The sequence below is a fragment of the Grammomys surdaster genome, unplaced genomic scaffold (assembly GCF_004785775.1).
Source record: "Grammomys surdaster isolate TR1022 unplaced genomic scaffold, NIH_TR_1.0 125877, whole genome shotgun sequence".
In the NCBI taxonomy this organism is placed as follows: Eukaryota; Metazoa; Chordata; class Mammalia; order Rodentia; family Muridae; genus Grammomys; species Grammomys surdaster.
The window spans coordinates 2529037-2550073 of NW_021620702.1; the positions used below are offsets into that span (position 1 = coordinate 2529037).

Genomic DNA, 21037 nt, shown 5'->3' on the forward strand with positions numbered 1-21037 from the left:
GGCATCTTACCACACATGGAACTGTGCACAGTCCCGGTAACACTGGTGTGGCGGTGGAGCTCTCATCCCTTTATATCGCCAGGGAGGACTGTGAAATGGAGAGTGTAAAACGATCTGTCCAAGATAAAACCTACAGGAGGGAGGTAGTCAACAAGCTCTCTCCTCACAGATGCCCATCTACAGAAGGCACTCTCCAAGCTAACTCCTCACAGATGCCCATTTACCACATGTCTGTGAGGTTTCTTCAGGTGGTGGCCTGCACTTTTGGCTATGGACATTTCTAGGGTTAGCCCTCGTCTTTCTCTGTTGCGGAGACCCATGTATCTTCTCTTCATCTACACTTGGACTCTAGTTCTCTGACTCTAGCACTGACCTATTGCTCCTGCAAATCCCTTTATGCACCCTGGAAATAGTATCTACCATGCTTACTGAAATGTGCTGAGAAGTGTCTCATAGGAATGTGAGCTCCCATGAGTTGTCAAATATCAGTTCTCACTAAGAAATTCTAAAATCAGGAAAGGTACTTTTGTTAGTCTCTGCTATGGTTCCCAGACTCAGGACCAGTGTTAACCTTCTACTGACAAATGCTTAATACTGATTTGTGATTGTTAATGCACAGAAATTATTCTTTATTTCTGAAACCCTTACCTATTTTCAACCTTCAATTTAATTTTTTTTTCTTGTCCAGACTTTGACAAAAACAAAACAAAACAAACAAACAAACACCCCCAAAAATCCCATGTTAAGCAATTGTGAGGAACAGGATAGCAACACAAACTATTTTTTAAATCTCGGTATCACATCTTCACATGATAAAATCAGCATTTTAATATTTTACGTTTAAATGCATGCCTCTTTCCAATTTGGGTGGAAAACAGAAAATTGACACTCTTCCAACTTAAATTTATTCTTGTGGACTGGTTGTCTCACAAGTATCCTAGGTCAGAAGTTGTGGCTGCTTTATCCAGTCTTCTAATTCTATTCTGTATCTATTCTAACATGGAGAGATCTTCACCAGTTCAATTGGATTGCCTCCTATAACAAATCGCTCTCCTAGCTCAGTGAATTCTCTCTCTAAGCATTTCCCACTAAGCTCTAGATTTTTATATTAAAGAGCCTAATTTGGTTTTCCAGTTCACTGTCTTACTGACTAAATATATTTATGGAGCAGGCTGCTTTTAACGCAGCCTCTTGCTTAGGTCTAAAGCTTTCTCCTTCCTTTATAGAGACCCAATTTGCTGCCTTCATTCTCTACAATTTGTTTCCATAAACAGGCGACCGTACAGAGGTCAACAGTGAGAGTCTAACATCCTGAAATTGAGCACATGATTATCATTTAATGTGCCTCTCTCTCTCTCTTTTTTTTTTCTCATTCGGGGATAAAATAAACCTCACTTGGAGGTAGGATGCGAGAAAATTGTATTCTTTGCATGGAACAAATCCATCTGCTGAGAGCTTCAGACCTAAATGCTTTTGCTCTTGGAATGAATTATATATGGGTGAAGCATCTCTACTGTTTCATATACCCTCAGACAAAGGCAATAGAAGATTCCTGTAAAAAACGGTACTTAAAACAATGGGGTTGAGGGAAGCTCAAGATGCCAAATGGGCCACCTTTAGACTGTTTTTAGACTCATGATAGGCCTCTGAAGTCAGCAGGCCAGCTGCCCTGTGCCATTGTGCCATTATGCCTAAGTCCCTGACCACAGGGACCATTATGGAGAATTAAAGGGCCGTCCATTTTCAATGACTGCCGATTACTTTGCTGCTCTGCTGAGGACTTCCACTTACAGTGTCAGTTAGCATGCACACACCAATTCACTGGTCCCTGCCTCATGGCCTGTCTAGTTGCCTCAGCAAACCATGAAACAGATACGTTTAACATGGGTATAGGCTATTCTGGTTCCCAATATATTTAAGCCAAACAGATAAAATGAGGAGTGTCTGAGGGACAGACCTGTGTCAGTTGTCAAGAGAAATTTATATTACAGAATTAATAAAAAAAATGTATAACTAGGAATACAGCTCCATGGCTTCATGGTAGAGGGCTGCTAGCCTAGCATGCATGTGTGTGTGTGTGTGTGTGTGTGTGTATATATATATATATAAAACTATACATATATAGTTATATATATAACTATATATATATCATATATAGTTATATATATATATATATACATTCATATATATGAATATATATGAATCTATATACATTCTACATATGTATGTGTACATATGTATTAGAGTATTTACACATCATACATAAAAATTTATACACTCTAATGGTCAATGGAAATAGAAGGGTTAACCTAATGAAACTATAATTATGTGAGTGAAAATATCGCACTTTCAGATTTACTTTGCATGCTTTGGTTTGATTTTCCCTCAGGATATCAACAGATTGCAGTAAAATTAAAATGATTAAGTGCTAAAATGAATTCTTCTCATGTAAATTTTATTATTTACTGATTCTCAAAATAACCGCTGCTGTTTGCTATCCATACTTTCTTCTCCCAAACTCTTTGTACTGGCTGGATTACTTACTACATTCACACTCATTTCTTCTTTTCTCGAGGACAATTTCCACAAACACTCCTCCTTTCCATTCCTGCAACCTTGTGGTGTATTATCTGGAACTCAGTGCCTCAGGAAGAGATGCCTTGACCTTTCAGTTAAGGTATGGTATCAAATGTGATCACTTTAAAATTTAACTAAAAGCATTCACAAAAATGAATAAAAAGACGAATATTTAAATAAACTTTCATGATAATAAATTCTAAATGATGCTACCGGGATGAAAAAGTACCCAGGTACAATCATTTCCTCATATTAATTTGTATCAATCTTTATATTAATTCTTCAGAGTTACTATTGCCCCTCCATACAGGCAAGGCCCATGAAGCATGTAGAGAGTGTTCCAAGCTCACACAACCAGAGGACGACAGAGGTCAACTATGATGCTCATGAAGCATCATAATTTGCACTTACAATCAATGACTAAAAAGTGATGGTGTAGAAGAGCTGCCATCAATACCAGTGCCTTCCATGGGTGTATCTCTTTGTAAACCTTTTTGAATATTCATTTCATTCAACTAGTCCATTGGATAAATATTTACTCAACACCTAACCATGCTGGGCTGGTAGGTGCCAAAGACAAATGTAAATGTGGGCTGTAGGATTTCTAGTCCCATAAACGCAGCCATTGAGTGATCTCTTTCTTCTCACAGTTTGCTCACAGGTTAGACACTGAAACCAGAGCAAAACTATCCAAAATTAAGACTCAGATTCCACATAAAAATCATGGGGCTTGCAACAAAGTGTCTGCTTGTTAGAGTTCTGAGACCGTTAATGGTTTCATGCACAGAAAGCGATTAGAACTATTCCTTATTCTATGGAGTGATCCATTGCTTGGCTATTGTTCACTTTCCCTGCCTACCCACCTCTATCCCAAGGCTTTTCATGTTCTGGATCTCTCAGTAATTCTTTGTTGAGTAGACGGATGCGAGAAAGAAGTGACACACCTAAAACTTCTAAAGATAATGTTACTCTTTGAAAGCACTCTCTGCTTGACTAATTTGCTTTGATTTTTATTTCCGTTAGCACCTAATGCTGAACACGGTCCTTACATTTGCCAGAGTCTGCTTTGGCCCCTAAAATGTGTGCTTTCATCATTAGTCAGCTAATGAATAAAAGTTCAGTCACTGCTGGAGAGACTTGAACTCAGAGAAAGAGGTTATTCTTTTCACTGTAATGAATCTATTTATATGAGAATAGACCATTATGTCTTTGGTGTGAAGTCTGTGCTTTTTGAATGGTTTCTTGAATTCTGTCTTCCCCTTTTCTTTAAACAAGCCGTTATTATTCTTTTACTGGTTACTTATTCAGTTTGAAAAAAAAAAGATCCTTTATGTTTTTTTTTCTCCCTAAAGTCCAAGTTAGCACAGTTTCTGACTTCTCTTTTTGTTGTAAGCAAAATTACTTTGTCTTTGCTAAAGAATTTGGTGGGGACATACATAAACCAGATTTAGTTTGTAAATTCTTCAAAGTTGAAAGGACTCACTAAAATTTCCCACCTAAATAGCAATCAGGGATGTTTGTTACAGGATAGATTCTCAGAGTCCAGTTGATACAAACCAAAGGAAGGAGGTATGCTGTCTGTTGCATCCTGGAATGGCATCACGATAGCAAAACAAGAAAGAGCTAACTGATAAAATGGAAGGCAGTGAAGTATTTATCCTCAGACACAAATTATGTGTCAGATTAAAATGAGTGTGCCCATTTAGTCATTTTCTAGATGTTTCCCTAGGTGTCAGGCTCCACTGTGCTGAGTGGTGGACTAAAGACGACAGTCATACTATGCCTTCTATCCTAGATGCTCTTTGAATAGATGCAGGTATAAAAATTGATTCATTTTTTTTTTCCATTGAGGAAAGGATAGAGACTTAGGAGCACAGGAAATGCAGGTGAACCATCAGATCTGTGGTAGTCATTCCTAGAAGAGGTAAAGTGAAGGCTAAAGTTCATGGGTTATGAGAGGTTAGCTGAATGTAGACTACAATAACAGCATTCTAATTATCGATATGAGCAAAAGACTGTGGGGAAATAAGCATAGTGTGTCTACAGATGTGGAAGTGTGTCTGTGTTGTCTGAGTATGAAATGTATGGTGAGATAGCATTTGATAACCTCAAGCAGGTAAGCAGGGGGAATTATAGGAAAGGAGGCAAGTGCGTCTATGTATTCTTTCAAGGGGATTCAGATTCAATCTCTAAACTACAAGGAGATAGCTATGGGTTTAAACATGACCCAGTAAGATTCACATTTGAATAGATCAGTCCATGAGCTGTGCTGAGACTTCAAGGAGATAGCTATGGGTTTAAACATGACCCAGTAAGATTCACATTTGAATAGATCAGTCTGTAAGCTGTGTTGAGACTTGACTTGAAAATTCAAGACCGGATATAGGGAAATGTGGTTAGGAACAACTGGGTAAGATTTGCAAATCAACTGGATTAAGAAGCTGCTAGGGGAGGGATTTGACAAGAGAAGCTGGAGAATCTATAATCTGCAGGATCAGTGCCTACAAGGATTCGAAAGATGATAAGGCAATGGTGAATCTAAGATATATTGCTTAAGCTGCTAAGTGGATACTAAAGAGGTCAGGTAATTTAAGTAAATCCTGTTTAGATCGTGCATGCCTGCTTTACGTCCAAATGTGTAGTACTAAAAGAAAACAAAACAATCCCATGTGTCATTATGAATAGGACACAATTCCAAAGCAGTCTTTTTATTTTCTTTTGTCTCAAAAATAAAACAGGTAAATAGAAGATTTAATGACCAAACTGAAATGGCAAAAAAAATAAAATAAAATAAAAATCAGCCATTTGTAGAAGAAATACACAGGGGATAGCTCATATAATTTTAGCTGAGGCATGAACTGGGTGGGTGTCTCGTGCTAGGTTCTTTAATGTCACTTTGGAAATGAAAATGGAACATCTAGTAGTGGTTCTGTAATTGTACTGTATTAAAAGACAATATGTCATTAAGCAATATGTAGGTAGTTGATTCAACATGACCTGGCAGAGAGCTAGCCTGGATGGTTGTTGTTGTTGTTGTTGTTGTTGGTGGTGGTGGTGGTGGTGATCAATTCCAGCCAATGCTCCAAGTCTGGCTGAGTGATCTCTGTTTCATTTGGGTTGGGAATTCTGTCTATACAAATTTCCTAGTCATGACATGAAGATTAAGACACTGTATTTTAATCTAAACACAGTTGATGGTTATTCCAATTGTACTTCTTATAAACCCAGTAATACCAAAGTTAACAACAGATAAGCAAAGGAAAGCAAAAAAAAAGGCATTGACTGTGTAGTGGGGAAGGGATGAACTTCCTTACTCTGCCTCTAAATCGGCCATTCTCATTCTTGAATCTTGAGAGTGAAAAGGATAAACAGCTATCGAGTGCCCAACACTTTGTTGTTCAGCCTAATTTATTTTTCTGGGTGTTTTTTTCCCTGCTGTTTCAAATAAATATGTGCTTTTAAATTCTGGAGAAACCAGACATGAAATATACCAAGTTGTTACTCTGAGTCACATTCATGATTTAGTGAGACACAGATCGGAGCTGAGTCATAGGCTCTTCTCTCCCAGCTTCAGCCTTCAAACACTTAACCTTCCGGGCTGCAACATTTCTTCCCTGAGATTAAGACAATTTATTTAATTGTCCCTCAAATATTTCATAAGATATGTAGCAACAAACATTACACTGTTACTCTTTTTTTTTTTTTTTGCGGGGGGCTATTTCACATAAAATGTCTCTGAGTGAATGAAGAGGAGTGTTTGTAAAACAGTTTAATTAAGCCAGGCAGTAGAGGTACATACCTTTAATCCTTGCCCTGGGAAGGCACTGGAGACAGATACCTGAGTTTGAGGCCAGCCTGGTATACACAGTGAGATCCAAGACAGCCAAAGCTATACAGAGAAACCCTGTCTTAGAAAACAAAAACCAAAACCAAAACAAACAAAACAGTTTAATTGAACAATGAGGTGCAAGACTGGGAAGGTAAATACTGTTGACTATATTATATTATTATTAAAATATAGCATAATCAAAATTTACATTTCAAATTAATTTCTCAACATTTATTATTTAGAAGACAAATACTGTCCTGGTTAAATTTTTTATGCACAAAATAAAAAACAAAACAAAAGACTTGGGTGTAGGAGCAGGATTTACAGGGAAGACAGAGAGCCAATAGGACTGTGGGTGGAGAAAAGAGGGTGGGAAATGAAAGTAATAATGCAAATATAAATATACATGTGTGTGTACATATGTATATATATATGTATATCTATATATATACATATATATGCATATATGCATATATACATATATGCATATATGTGTATATCTGAAATTGTTAAAGAGCAAATTTAACTTTAATTAATAAAATATTTTAAAGGTACATTACCTCTACTATGTTATAAACTAGAGTATCATAACAGGTCATTCTCATGAAATGTTTAATAGAGTAAATAATTATAAATAATTTTGCTTAATGTTTTTTAATCCATTTGGGATTAAGTTCTAAAAACATTTTGAAGTAAATGAAATGTGTCCCTACTTTTAAGAGACAACTGATACATCTTCAACAAATGATGCCGGTAAAACTGGGAAGCTCAATGCACAAGAACACAAAAAGTCTTAGGCTCAGTCATCTGACATGGACTCTGCCCCTTCTGTCCAACTGAGGAAAGAATTTAAGACTCTGAGGAACAGTCTCTACGAAGAAAGACAAGTTTATCTACCCAGTGCATAAACACCAAAGATCAGGCAGTTCAACTCTCATTTTCAGTTTAAGCTTACCAGGACTCTCAGCCCATGTTTGTCACTACGTTGAGGATTTCATTTTGTTTTGTTTTGAGCTGAGTTAATAATAAATGTACAAAGCTATTCTGTAACACGCATTTTTAATTCACCTCGTGTATATTATGCTTTGTCGAATTTTTATATAACCTGGGAATTTAGGAAAAGTTTTGTGACTCAGTAACAGCTACACATGTCTTCATGAGTAATATCCATAAGGCAAATATGTCAGATAATTAGTCAGGCAAGTGACTCACGATATTCTACAGGATTTTAAAAAAGGATCATTAAAAACTGGTCACCCATGTTCTGGTGAGATGACTCAGTGGTAGAGGTGCTTGCATGTAGACCAGATCTCATGAGGAGTCAGGGAAGAACTAACTGCAGAGAAATGTTGCTCTCAGATTTGCCTGCCTGTGCATCTGTACAGAAGCAGCTGGGCATACTGCATCTTCACTTGGAAGTAGAAGTGATGGATGCTGGCATTCAGTGCCTATTCTCTTTGCATGGTTCAGGACAGTGAGCCCATGAAGTTGTACCACCTCCATTTAGGGTGGACCTTCTCATATCAATCTGCAAAGTCCTTCACTGGCAAGCCTAGAAATTTGTCTCCAAAGTGACTTGAGATTCTGTCAAATTGTCAATCGGCGTGTCATTGCAGTTATCGTATAGAAATATAAACTTAGTCCATATTGAAAGCACATCAGCTAAACTGGACATGCACTGTCAGTTTGTTTAAATCTCTTGCATATAGAGAAAGCTCTCAATTTTTGCTTCTATTACATATTACAATTTATTCCTATCTCATAGGGTTCTCTTACCATAAAGATAGAGGTAGGACCAGAAGACAGGAGAGGGATAAACACCAATCTACTACATTCTGTCAGTCACATGTGTGGGCCTTAGTTTACTAACCGTAGATGTGTGTGTCTCTATGTGTGTATCCATGCATGCATGTGTGTGTATGAGTGTGTATAAGTAAGTTCCAACCTACTTATGTATCTATCTGTGTGTATTTTAAATAGTCTACTAATCATAGTTAGGTATGTGTATATGTGTGTGTTTGTAAGTGCGTGTGTTAATGTTACATAGTCTACTAATCGTAGATGTGTGTATATGTATGTGTGTGTCTTAGTCTAGTAATCATAATTAGATGCACACGTTCATAGATGAAATAGATACTAGAAAGATTATTTGTCTGAAGGTTAGAATTAATCCTTCCAATGACAAGTGAAGCCAGGACCATCTTTTGGAGCCACTGAAGACTCCACATAGTCCTGTAACACACTACTTTCACTTACAAGTGGAATAGAGATACCTTTGTTATGGATATAATTTGTGTGATACGTGCCATTTTATCTCAAAGGCAAGAGGAAGCCACTGGTGGTTTTCAGACAAGGTACTCTTGGTATAGGAGGAACTTTCAATGGGCAGATTGGAAGGTAGAGCAGGCGATGAGGTAGGCCTTTCTAGCATTCCACAGGGATGATGAGAGTTGACATTACACTGGAAAACTACTCAAGTCCTAATGGATGGAACTTACTGACCTGTTAGCTATGATGAGAAATGAGAAAGAAATCTAAAGAGAATTCAGATGTATAACTTGAGGCTTCTTACCGGTTCTTGGTTTTTCAGCTTCCCTTAGCTGGTTCTGAGACTTTGAAATCCCATTACCATCATGCCAGTTCCTCTGAACCACACAAAGGTTTCTCATTTATAGCCTCCACATTTGACACTTTACAACGGTTTAACAGAATCCCTGCTTTGGCTTTCTCTTGGACTCAATGATTTACAAAGCATGGTTCTCACTGAGTTAGAGATCCTAGCCTCCCAATGAGTCTTGAGTTTATGTTTATGTGCAGGTTTCCTTAAAAAAGTGCAAAGCCTAAATCTGTGGTGTTCCGCTGATGCATTTAGAGTCTCCGCCTATCATAGATGCCTGTGAATATTTTCTATTCTGCTCTGTCTTGGATTTTTAACTTATCTACTTACCACCTTCAGCCTTTGGAAGGAACACTTCCATTAAGGATAAGAAACAACAGGTCTTTTCAGTAATTTCAAGAATGAGGCAACGGAGGCAAACAACCACCTAAAGCATTTGCAGCAACTGTGTTTTAGTCTTAGAAGTTGTGCGGGGCGCGCGTGTAGTGGTCTCGCCGGCAAAAACATACACACACGCGCACACACACACCAGAATCCTTCCGTAGAAACACGTTTATTTCCCTAAACCAAAATGGTGGCAGAAGACGACCCCCAGCCCTGGGAAAAGCCCTTATATACCCTAGAGCGGCGTAATCACCTCTGATTGGCTGTATACTCGTTGCGCGCCAAACGCTGTGGGATGGGCTTAGCTTTGGCGGGCTTTACCATGGCACATGCGCACTTTATTTGTTTACTAGGAAGAATTATGGCTGACAGCGCCACCTAGCGATGGCGGACTTTGTCAGCACCTGCCGCGGCTCCCAACAAGAAGTAAGGTTTGCAGACTCATGAAGCCATTATAGAGAATAATGGAGACCAGTTACCTTCATCTCCCACGGGCAAATACTCGAGGAGGAAAACCTGTGATTTCCAGAGAAAAGAAGGAACGTATCTCCTTGTGTCAATTAGACCTTCGCTGAATTACTTACTGTGGCTTCAGATGATTTATTTAAAACACTGCAATGCACTTTCCAGCGCGCCAAAGGCAAACACAGCTTGTTTATAAGCCATGCAGGCATCTCCAGCCATGTCATTTCTAAATCCTCCATTGTTGTATCACTGGCATACTGTGAGCAGAAGCAAAGATTTCCTAGTGTTACTGGAATAGAATTACCCAGTCAGGTTTCGGAACCGCTGACACAGTTTATGAGTACTTCTCATCTGATAACCGGCTTTAAGGAATGGCTTGAGAGAAGCCCCAGCTTCATCCCGACTTTGTCTCTCGCAGGCTGGAGATGTAGTTGTCACAGTCATTCAATGTTAAGGAATGTGACTGTTTCTGTTAGAGAGAGTGAAAGGCACAGAATGGGCTTCAGTGAACTGGTTGGAGGAGGCATACAGAGGAGATAAGAATGGAGCGAAGCTTCCTGGAGGATGGGTGGGAACAAAGAAACCTCAGCCCTTCTCAGAGCAGCAGATGTTCTCACAAGGATATCCTTGCAACCCACAGTTGTCATCATCATTACAACTCTGCACATTTTGCTCTTCTGGGGAGCGACTCTAGGAGGATGTGCATGATGAGCAAGCAACTTACCGCCAGGCTCCATGCCCATCCTCAAAATTGTGTTCTGATTTAAGAGAAAATACTACATTTCAGTGAATGAGGGTGGGGAGATGCCCATTCATTCTTCACAGTCTGTTCATGAGCTCTGTGATCTGCAGCAGTCGTACAAACTCTTTAATGACCTGGGGTGGTAGATGTTGCTGAATGCCTAGAGTGCTCTTTTATCAAAACAATGCTTACAAGAGTATGATGTAAAGCATGACCTTAATTGATTAAATTCTGGTCTTAGATACTGATAATAAGAGCCTGTGAGGAAGGTGTGACAGACAGGCATTTGACCTGAGTGTTACAAGCAGTTTCCTCATGCTTGGTGTGTGCTAGATATCATGGCATGCTTTTACAGTGTGTGGATTTGTAGGCCCAGCTCCTTGCAAGCATCTCTGAGTTAGATATATTGGACTTTGATTATCCAAGAAGCATCTTCGGAGACTCTGATGAGATCAGGTACTTGTATAACATGAGAAAAATCTTATAACCGGATAGGAACATGTCCCTTAGGCATGGTTGCTTACCAATTATTCTAAAATTGTTTATGCTATTACAAATTCAAACCAATGTCAAAGAAAAATAATAAATTGAATTATTGTACTATATCTGTCATGTGTTAGAGGGACACAGAAACACTCATTTTATAGCAAATATATATATATGAAATATATATTATGTGTGTATAAATATTTATATACACATATAATATATTATGTGCATATATATTATATATATCTTTAATATGACATGTAATATAAATTAATATAAAATATATAGCATATATTATATAGCATATGGTATATAATATATAGAATACAGCATATAAGATTTAATATATGATATGTGATATGTAAATATATAATATGTGATGTGTAATATGTAATGTGTAGTATAATAATGTATAATGTATTACACAATATGCACTATGTAATATATAATCTATAATAGATAATATATGAACTTTTTAAGGGAAGGTATGATGAGTGAAGGCAATAAATAAGATCTAACTGGAAATTAAGTCCTGACATCCCATTCTGTTGATTAAGAAATGGACTGTAGAGATAACTTAGCCACTAAAGGTTAGGCTCACAAGGAAAAACAAGAAACAGAAGCAGCTTCGGTAAGTTCATGGCCAGCACCATGTTAAATATGGCTTTTAGGAAGATATTAACTATTGTATTAGCATGGTCCATTAAATAAAGTGGTTTCCATGGAAATCATCACATATGTAGAAAAGGATGGAGAAAGTAAGAAAGAATAACTATTCTTTGTTTTGCGATGCTGGGGAAGCATGTTAGACCAAAGTTCACAGACTGAAAGCCATGGGAAGGCAGATCTATTTCCATTGTCAAAGAGAATGCAAGACTGCTTTGGATACTAAAATTCTACGCTCAGCATTTTTACGTATCAGGTAGCCTTTCATTAGAGTTTAAATTCACATACATTTCCCTAAAAGACAGACAGAGAGCATTACTAAGCCATGGCCACTTGAGGTTTCTGGAATGTCCCCTACCTGCAATTTTTATTGAATAACTGTACTGAGATACAACTCAGAGAACCCGCAGTTCAGCTACTGAATAATGCAGTTTGGTGTTGGTACTACTGTCTGACATATCCCCTACTGTGTGCTTTCTCTATCACTTTCCCTTTTCTCTTCTCTCCTCTCCTCTCCTCTTCCATTCTCTTCTTCTCTTCTCTTTGCTTTTCTTTTCTCTTTAAGCCAAAATCATCTGTATTTTATGTAAGAACTATACTAGTGACAAAGAAGTGGAATTTCATTTGGTTTGTATTTACCATCCATTCGTATATCTTCTTTGGAAAAAAGTCATACACATATATGGCCAGTTTCTATTTGTGTCAATAATCTCTTTTTTATTGAATTTTAAGAGATCTCTAAATGTTCCAACCACCTTATCAGACATTATTAGAAAATGTTTTATTTTTTGTGAATTCTCTGCTGGCTCTAGAACAGGTTCTTGAGTAGCTCGGGCTGGGTTTGAACCTATTATCAAGCCAAAGATTATCTAGAACTTCTAATCCTGATGACTCCATCTCCCACATAATGAAAGAAGAGTCATGTACCCCAACATACAGTTTCCTGAAGTTTTGGGTTTCAAACTCAATGCTATGGGTAGGTAATCAGGCACTTTATAGGTGGACACAAGCGCATGAGCACCCTACTGCTGAGCTACATTCTCAGACCTGTAGGACATAGTCTAAATTCATAGTGACTCAAGCATCTAAAAGCTTCCTGGATTTCGACACTTCCACCAACATTATCAATATTGCTGTAAATTTTTATCCTTTATCAAAATGCTGAATTTATAGATGTGTGCTGACACAAATCCATATGATTTTAAGATTATTTTTAAGATTAATACAATAGTTGCAAAATATTCCTTCATTTACAAGGTCTATATCATCTTTTTAAATGTGTTGGTTAAGAATTTCAAACATGTAAATGATATCTTTTGAGCATATACAGTCTCATTAGATCCCTCCAACTTCCCCTAGACTCCTCCCCCACCAGGTGCCCCTCCCAACTTCACAGCTTTGTCTTCTTTAAAACTTTTATTTGTGTGTGTGTGTGTGTTTGTGTGTCTGTGTGTATGCCCTCAAGTGCACACATTCGCATGTGTCTGTACCATGTGTGTGGGTACTTGATGTGTGTGTGGGTACAGAAGTGTTGAATCTCCCTGGAGATGGAATTACAGACAGTTGTAAGCTGCCTGATATGAGTGTTAAGAACACAGAGTGCTTCTGGGAAAACAGCAAACCTCTTAACCATTGGCTTACCTCTCCAGCCCCTCCTCTTTCTTTTTAACACAGAGTCCAACTGGTGACCTCTGCGGGTACATGGGTCATCTATTGGAGCATGCACAACCTACCAGAGACCACATTTGCTAATAGCCTTTCAGATAGGGCTGGGGCCTCCTGAGCCACTCCCCTGTCTCATGGAAAGTTGGATGGCTTTCTCTGTACCAGCAAACACAACTGCTGAGATCATGCATCACATGACCTAGAAGACACTACTTCCCAGCAATTCTCCTGACCTCTGGCATTTACATTCCTTCTGCTCCCTTATCTGTGATGTTCCCCGCAAACTGAGGAGGGAGGGGTGTGTATTATAGATGTTCCATTTGATGTTGAAAATATCCCTTCTTAACCCCACTCCCTTGCTTTAATATTGAGTATCAGTCCCTTCGTAATGCCTTGCTTTCATGATGGACATCGGGTTACTTATAGTTTAAGAATTGCTTTTACCATCAATGTGCAGAGAAGTCCTATTCCATATATCATGGCCATTTGCCCTTCCTATAATGGTGAATTAAAAGGAATTTGCCAAAAACTAAAGCAGTGTAATATGGACTCTGGCTTGGCAGTAGTATCTTGGAGAATCATATGTTATTATTTTGAAACACTTTTTTTTTCACATCTCTGAAGCTTTAGCAATAATTTACTCTTCCTCTTCTTCGGCTGTATTTCCTACTATCATAGATGTCTGTGTTACTGAGATAGCTACTGAATAGTGTAATATGTGTTGCATGGCTCATTGTCAGGAGCAGCCCTGCTTATACACTGAAGGCCTAAAATCAGTGATAGGCCTGACATACATGCCAGCTAGCACCGAGTCTTCGGTCTCTGTGGAAAAACACTGAAACAGATAGCTGGAAGTTATTGTAAACATGCAGCTTTGGTGGAAGGCTGCCAAGCCTGGCTAGTCATAGACCTTGTAGATAGGTAACCTTGGTGGATAGTACCAACTTAGATAAGGACAAATGAATCATAGGTGGAGTCATAGTGTCCTGTCCTCTGAACCTTCACCCAGCTGACACTCTGTTCTGGAAGATATCTGTACTCCCCCTGAACAATCTGTATTCCCCCTGAATACCCATATTCCTACGTCATCCCCTTCCCCACATCCTGCCTTTTTGTCTATATAACCTGTGTGTGCAAAAGTAAAAATGGTGATCTGATCAGACTATAGACAGGTCGTCCTTCCTTCAAGTTTGCCTGTTTTCCCCCATCTTCTCTTTCAGGTGATCTCCCTGGATCCCTGTTTAATGCCCTGCTGGACAGGACAGCTCATCCTACAAACACTGAGACTTTGTCAGTCCCTAACTCTGGTAGATCCCCTCCCCTCATCTCTCATCCCTCCACCTTCTGACTGAAGTTGCCTTATTCAGATATAACCACATACTGTCTCTGTTACTGCAACTGTCTTTTACCTGGCTGATTATTTTTTTTTTCACTGTGGTCCCAGATCAGTGTTTCTTAAAAGCAATTTAAATCGTGTCTTTTAAAGCTTCTCCATTATACTCAAGGAAACATCAAGACTCCTTAGCACCTATGCCGTGTGGTCTGATGCCTCTCTTTGGCTTCGTGAGCACACACCGGCAGGAAGTTATTTCTTTTCAGGAAAAGTCCACCACCGCGCACGTGCGCTTCCTAATACTTGACAGATTTTAAACCTCCAGGCGTTAGCACACACACACTTACATACTCCTACGCCCTTCCATTGATTCTTCAAAAGTTTTGTCCGTGGCTAAGCGAAAGATCACTTGCTCTGAGACGTCTTGGCACTGATATTTCATTTAAATGCATTAGATATATGCTGTGCTCACGATTCATCACTGTGCTCTGTTGAAATCCTTATTTTATTGACTGCCTCTCCCGTTATATTGCTCAAGGCGAGAGTTTCCGAGCTGCAGCTTGTCTCCTTTGTTAGGTCTAGTACAATGCTCAGGCAGTGTGCGTGAACCCTGAATAAAGAGAAATAGAAGACAATGAATTGTTCTTGGTGCAAAAGATACTGGAACATGTCATTTGTATTAGTGATCGGAGGACCAGAAATGGTGGATCATGCCCATGAATATCAGCAGGTGGGAAGGAGAGAGAGGAGGTATGAGTTCCTGAGAGTTTTGTTTGTTTGTTTGTTTGTTTCCTTTTCATCACAGATACCTACCCTGACAAAAACTAATACTCTGTAAACCTCCTAAAATCTGGAAAACTTTCATTTACTTAAAACACTGCTCTACCCTAAGGTAGACAATCTTTTTAAATTTTTATGATATTCCTTGTGCTACTTAAATTAGCTAATACAGAGTAGAGTATGAGGTTCAATCTCAGCCAACGAGGAAGAGGAATAGCTAAGCTCCTCTCTTACATTAGAAAATAAACCCAGAGGTCATCTAGCTAGCTAGCTTAATGTGACCTTGATGTGCTGAGTACATATGTTTCTGTGTTTGGCAGCCTGAGCTATTTAGCAATACCTATTCTTTTTTTTTTTTTTTGTTAGATGGTTTTATGTGTATGGGTGTCAGTCCTACATATATGTCTGCACCATGTTCAGGCCTGGTCCCTCAAAGTAAAAAGAGAGTATCAGATCCCCTGAAACTAGAATTACAGTTGATTGTGAGCTGTCATGTCAATGCTGGGAATCGAATCTGGGTCCTAGAATAGGAAATTCCGTGTTCAAGACTTCTCAGTCATGTCTTTAACTGTATAGTGCTAAAAACAAAAATTGCAATACTTTATGCTCTACTCAAAAGTCAATCGACATGCATATTTTTCTCAATATTACTAACACGTAATAACCATTGTAAGTTTTTTACAGCCCTCTATGAATTGCCAGGCTTATGTGTTTTATGTATGGTTTGCCTTGTAGATGAAATTATAACTGTCTAGTTAGTCTTTCAATTTCTGGCCAGTGGATATCGTATTCTGAATGTTTTATATGATAAATTATCATTTTTATCTCAGATAGTAAATATATTATTAAAATAGCATACTTGTTTTATCTTTCTAGATTACTTCTACTACAAAACTATTCAAATCGTTTGACTTCTATGTGTGCATTTGTATGTTACACGGGTGAGGTGAAGGGCAAAGTTCATTATCATATTCGCATGCTTCTGTCTCTGAATGGTAGTTTTAATTTAATATTATATCCAATCATTCTATACACGTGTTTTAGAAATTGCTTGGCTTCTTTAGAAATGTGACTATGAGCATGTGACAAAGCCACATTTTATGACAAAGTTCACTGATGAGGAAGAGAATAAATGTAAGTTATATACATTAAATATGTAGAAAACGTCAAACTTCATCTCTTAAAAGCTAGTGATCAGTTCTGTGTATATACTCAGATAATTTAAGTACTTAGAATACAAATAAGGATTATGATAAATTACCCACCAGTATTAACATTTGTGATAAAATAAGAAAAAATAAAGACATACCACTCAGATTCTTCTTTGTGACACTACTTCCCGTTAATTAGAAAATGAACATGGTGAATAGTATGAATTGGTATTTAAAATAGCTTACACAAATTGTACTCTTTTAAGTTATCCAGGGATGTTTTGTCAGTTCTGTCAAATATTAAATGGAAACGTGGAAACGATTCTTTAAGAAGAAATCTATTTTCCTTCCAATGATATCCCTAAGAGTTCAGCTGAGCTCCTCTCTACAGCCTGTGTTTTATGGGCACCATGTAATAAGTCTCAAAGTCTAGCGAAAAATGTCCCTCCTAGAAAGACTCAACTACATTGGTGTCCTTATTTCCAATGACCTCTCTTCATTGGCTGTAAGAAGAACTTCAAGTCTGACGGAAACCAATGCAGAGAGCCTGTTTCTGCAGCCCTGCTTAGAGCAAACATTCTTTACCTCGCACAGGTCGGGCCCTTAAGATCCACCTCTTCCTTGTTACAGTTTGTTGCCTGCGAGGCGCATGGTTGCCAGTGTCCTGAGGGTGGATGATCTCTTGGACTTCCAGTATTAATAGTATGACTTCCTCTAGGCTCTCTGCTTTGTCTTTTCTAAGGGTTCTTTCTGCCTTCATCGCTTTTGGGTGCACTCTCCGCTGTGGTGCCCTGGCTTCTCTTTGTATTTCCCTTGTAATCTTGCTCTGCACACACTACTTCTCCAGAGCCAATTTGTTTCCCAGAATGGAAAGGATTGTTTATCTCGGGAAGAGGAACTTTACCCCTGGGAGCTGTTCTGGTCAGATAAGCAGACAGCTGCTGATTGGATAGCTTGAGTTTGGCTCGCCTTTCTCTTGGTCTAAGCTGAGTCCAGGAACACAGCCACGCAATGATGATGGGCAAGAGAAATGGAGCTGCAGCCAAAGCTGGTAGTAGGAAAGGTTTGGGGCCGGAATAAACATCGCAGGGACTCTAAACTGGAATATATTTTGTTTGAATTGATCGTTTGTCACAGGTTTCTCTCTTTGGCTGCTCTTCGGTATAATCCTAGCAGTAATTCCAAAGGCCATTAGACAAGTACTGTGTCGCGGACCTGAATTTTGGAAACATCAGTCTCCCTCAGAAAGCCCTCCTGTAATACTCCTTTACAAGCAGCAAGCCTCCTGCCTACTAGAGTGTCCTAACACAGCCCTTTCATAAAAATTATCCCAGCCCCTGGCTGGCTATATCTGTAGCGTTTCATAGTCAATAGGACTATTCAAAACGACGAGATAAAATACTTGTGGCTGGTTTCTTTAGGTGTGAATCAAGAACTACAATGAAAGAACCATTTGCCCAGCTTTTTCCCAGTGAGGATGCTCCATCTGATCCTGCGCTGTGTGTGGTGGTGACCATATCTGCTACAGGACAACCCTTGCCTGCCTCAGCACTGACTGCATATGTAAAAGCTTAAACACTGAGACCAATGCTTTTTAAACCTGCCCTTCATGGATTTCCTCTGTCTGTTTTTCCTCTAGGATAATGTTATTACCCTACATATACTAAATAGATGAGAAAGCACAGGATTTTCTAAGAAGGTATCATGTTGTCATGAGAACTGGAATATTTGAGATACAGCCATAGTCCTCATTTCAAAAACGTGATGTGAGTGTCACTGGGAGATCTTGCTGAAACACAGATTACTGACCTCATCTTCACTTTCAGAGTTTGGATTCACTCTAGATGCTTTATGATCCGAGAGTCTGGAGCACATTCTCATGTCTTGCAGGTACCAACGTTTTTTAAGGTGTCTGAATGGAGGGAATTGTAGGAGGAGCTAAGGTGGGAAGAGTAAGGAGAGGAAGAGGAGAAGGAAAAGGAGGAGCTATGGGAGAGAAGGAGAGAGAGAGAGAAAGAGAGAGAGAGAGAGAGAGAGAGAGAGAGAGAGAGAGAGAGAGAGAGAGAAACATGGAAGAGGAAGTACGCTTGTCTCTAGTAGTCAAAGGTAGTTTGTATATCTAGGTTGGGTATTGGGTTACACCTCTGAGTGATTGAATGGTCATCTTGTTACTGATCATCACCAAACATATAAAGCCTTTGATTAATGTTTAAGCATTAGAGTTCCATTTTCCTACCAGGCCCACGTGGATGGCGGGATGGTCTGGGAAATGCCCAGCCTGGCAGAGACAGCCTGGAAGATTGACAGAGCCATCTCCCATGCTTGTGTCTCCTGGGTGGCAGGGCTGATGTCTCTGACCACCTGAGTGGACAGCCAGAGCTGAGCAGAGGCAATATGGCCACTGCTGCTCCTGGCTGCAGGCCTAGGCTAGTCGGGAACATGGCCACTGATTAAGAAAAGCCAGATTGAATGCCACAGATTTAAATATCTCCCACTACAGGGAATTGCCCTACAAATGTCTCAGCTGCCTAGTAGGCCTCCCAATCCACTCTGTTGTACCTTTTGCTGCAGCAATCAGCACTCAGCATCTTTCTGTAACTCTTCAGTCTTGAGCATCATGTAATAACCAGAGGGCATGCTTCAGCCTGGCTTTATAAATTATAATCCTACCACATCTTGTATTTCAGGAATGGTACACAATGACTTATTTTCTTGAGATCATGTGCTGCGTGTAATTTTATGTCTGAGAAAGGTGTTTATGTCCTTTGATGTAGACTCAGTTATGTAGAACTTGTTGGCAGGTCACTGATCTGGGTTTATTAGTCTAAGTGTTTCAGTAATGGAGACTCATATCAATTATTCCAGGTCTGCTCATTGTGATGTTCAGGTGGCATTATAGAGATTCTAAGTCTGGCTTGGGACATAAAACCTTTGCTTTCTTACTGTGTACTGTTGTATACAAGCTTCACACCTGATCCACCTATTTTCTTTTTTAAATCTCCTTGCATAGTCCCGAGACGGCCTGATAAAGTCTCTTTCTTCACACGGAGACTGTGGATGAAGATCTTTGCAGCAGGTGTGATCTATCTGAGGATAGTGGCTTTTGACAGTTTTGAGCTGCATCCTAGGCACTTGGCATTTGTTAAGATAATTAACTCCTGACTACATGTAACTTGGAGACTATGATAGCCAGAACTTGAAGACGGATGCCAATTATGTCTTGAAAGATGTTTAGACAATAACTTCGAAGTACTGGAAGCAACTAGACTCTATGAAAGAGTCGTAGCAATCTTCGTAATTAAGCTTTTAAAATCCTTGAGATAGACTGTTTATTTCTTTGAAGATGTCATAATGAAACCAGTTATTATGTGTAATTAATAAATGCAAATAAAATCAGTTGAAATTCTTGACTGTGCTGTGCCTTTAAAACCCACACTTAATCCATGTATTAGAGAGATAACATTAACATACGCATGTGGAATGGGATCCCTGAGAAAATGCGGGAGATTGGAAACTGAGTGTCTTAGAAGAAGTTTTCATAATAAATGAATGTTGAAAAAGTCAGCAGAATTCTAACCTAGTTTCTCTCTGCTCAGTATCTACACACATAAGCAAATGAAGGTCTCTGGGTTCTTGTGGCTAAACAGTATAATAATATTCCCCCAGCTTTATGGAGGTATGATTGGTGAATGAGAGTTGTGCATATTTAAGTTGTAACACCTCATGATTTGATATATGCATTTTAAAATGATTTCTACAATACATCTGTTGTTTCACAGTTTTTGTACATGAGGTTAAGATATTCATGGTCTACTCTATTAGCAAGTTCAAGGATATAGGAAAATATGACTCAGTGCAGTCACTCTGCGCCAGGATTTTCCCACCTTGAGTGTGTCAATTTTTATACTTTACCAAGATCTTCCATTTTCCCGTCTCTTCTTTTCTCAGATATGATAGTATCTGAAAAGTGAAACCGTTTATTTAGGACCATCTGACTTGCGATTCTCCACATTTAAGTACAGATCTCTCTTCCTTGCAAAGGCTTTAAAAAGCAGCTCTTGAAAAGATTCTTGTAACAATGATTGTGGGGCTTTTAAAAAAGAAGACTGTAGTGTAAGTAGAAATAAAAATTAGTGAGTACCTCAAGTGTAAGCCACTCACATACATATACACACATAAGCATATATGCACACCATACACATACACGAATAATCATATATGTACACCATACATACACACATAAGCAGCTATAGACAACACATATACACACATAAGCATATACATATACAACAAATACATAAACACATAAGCAAATATACACACCATACACATATAATCA

The 21037-nt window shown here is 38.8% G+C and overlaps 1 long non-coding RNA gene across 1 annotated transcript; it reads right to left on the reverse strand.

Moving 5' to 3' along the window:
- Positions 1 to 15253: 15253 nt before the first annotated feature.
- LOC114608135 lies at positions 15254 to 17537 on the reverse strand. The gene is made up of 2 exons (XR_003709308.1): positions 17284 to 17537; positions 15254 to 15377 (listed from the first exon to the last, which is right to left on the reverse strand). It is a non-coding gene; the product is annotated as an uncharacterized LOC114608135 (long non-coding RNA).
- Positions 17538 to 21037: the final 3500 nt, after the last annotated feature.